Source organism: Cydia strobilella, chromosome Z, assembly GCF_947568885.1.
Source record: "Cydia strobilella chromosome Z, ilCydStro3.1, whole genome shotgun sequence".
NCBI classification, from domain to species: domain Eukaryota; kingdom Metazoa; phylum Arthropoda; class Insecta; order Lepidoptera; family Tortricidae; genus Cydia; species Cydia strobilella.
Window position 1 is genome coordinate 35,186,143 of NC_086068.1, and position 2,081 is coordinate 35,188,223.

A 2,081-nucleotide genomic window follows, 5' to 3' on the forward strand; every position below is an offset into this window, starting at 1 on the left:
TTTTGTTGTAATAAAAAAAGGTTTAATTTAACTATGCTTGCCTTTTTACTGGTTCTTTTAGGCAACTACGCCATTACGCTGATTTTGTACAGATTTTATAATAAAATGACAAATCGACTGGACAAATTGAGGCAATCAAATAATACAACTTTTGCACCTAGAAACTGTTGAGCCTATTTAGGCGTATTATCATAAGATATTGTTAAATAAACTCATATGCACACTGCCCCACCATGATGCATAACAAGTAACAACATGATGCGGAACAAGTTTTAAGTTTAGGAATGTTATTTCCAGGTACTGTGGAATTAGAAACAATTAAATTATTAGGCGGCAATCAAAACTCAATACGCGGGAGTTCAATAAAAAGTGAGAATGAGTATGTTATACACAACTTTTATTAAATGTCATTTTATTTTTCGACATAGTAACCTTTTAGCATAAACTTAAAACTCCATTTTTTAAAAAGGTCTCATCTTGAGTACTTAAAAAAATTTGTACTGCAGCGACTACCGCGTCGTCGTCTTCAAATTTCTGGCCTCAGGTATTCTTTCAATCTCGGAAATAAATAGAAATCACTGGGGGCGATATCTGGTGAATACGGAGGATGCTTAAGGATATCGAACTTAGCATCACGAATTGCGGCCATTGCAACGGCAGACTTGTGTGCTGGGGCATTGTCCTGGTGGAACAGCACAACTTTCGAAAGTTTACCTCGCCGTTTTTCATCAAGACTCTAGTTTGTTTTTGCGTGTCAGTAAGCATTCTTGGTACCCACCGCGCAGATACCTTTTTCATACCCAAGCGTTCATGAAAAATATTATGCACGCTCCCCGTTGAAATTTTTACATTTTCAGCAATAAAACGAACCGTGACACGACGATCCGCTTTAACTAAATTTTCGACTTTTTTCACAATTTCTTCAGTTACTGCTGTAATAGGGCGTCCGGAGCGGGGGTCGTCCATGGTCGATGTTCTTCCACGTCTAAATTCGGCGCACCAACGTGCGACTGTCGAATACGGAGGAGCATTAGTTAGACCCTAGTGTCCCGCAAATCTAAATGGGGTTGGCCGGTCGAAATAATTAGCAGATGGCGCCAGCATAGCTTGCCCTGTCAGTTCCTAGAATTGTGTCAAATTTTTGTTTTTTTAATGCCCTGGATGCCAGCCCTTTAAGCCAAATCTCATAGAAAAAGGGGCAAGCTATGATGGCGCCATCTCTGCAAACCTTTGACAGTTGCCAACCCCATTGACTTGGTCCGTAGAAAATGTTTTCGTTTTTAACAGCGCTGACATTTACTATTTTGTCCAACTTTTAACCGTTCTTCGCCCAGAATCGTTGGTGACCAAATCGTTTGGCGCAGGAATTTCCAGCGTGGCTCCGCTGACCCTTTTCGGGGCGGTAAATTCGCTCCACGTTTCGTTCGGTGCCGTGTGGTTAGACGGGTGTCTCCACAGGTATACGTACTGGCTGATACCGATTCCGAACACATCGGTACCTATCATATTAAAGATATTTTAAAATAGTTTCTTCCTTCGGCCCGTTCAAAATTCTAAAATGTGCTTTAGTCCGCCCTTCCCTTATCGGTAATCCTTACTTGTTCGTTTATTATCTTTTAATTTTTTTTGTTTTCTTTTGAGCATTTTCTTGCTTCTTTTTGTCCAGATTTGACCTTTTTTTACCGTTGGTGCTTAAGATCTCGTTTATCTTTCCCGGTCTATGATAGCCTGGCTATGTAATTTGATGACTCGATGTGACGGATCAAGGCCTGTGGCTAGGTGCAGTTTCTGTCCTATCCCAGCCGTCACGTCTTGGACCGCGCGACGCGTTGGTTGGCCTCGTGTCATCTTGTAATTTATTAGGTTAGTCTTTTAAGGTAATGTTAATAATGATTGGTTGGTTTTGTTTTTATTTTATTTGGAATTCGTTTAGGGTTCTCTTGTTGTTGTTGTTGTTGCTTGTTTTGTTTTGTTGTTTGTTTGTTTCTTTGTTTGGTAGGGAGATGCTGTAGCATGACGTACATCTGTCGTCATTCTTGGAAACTACGTTTCCATGTCTAGTTTGCTTGTTCGTTTAGTCG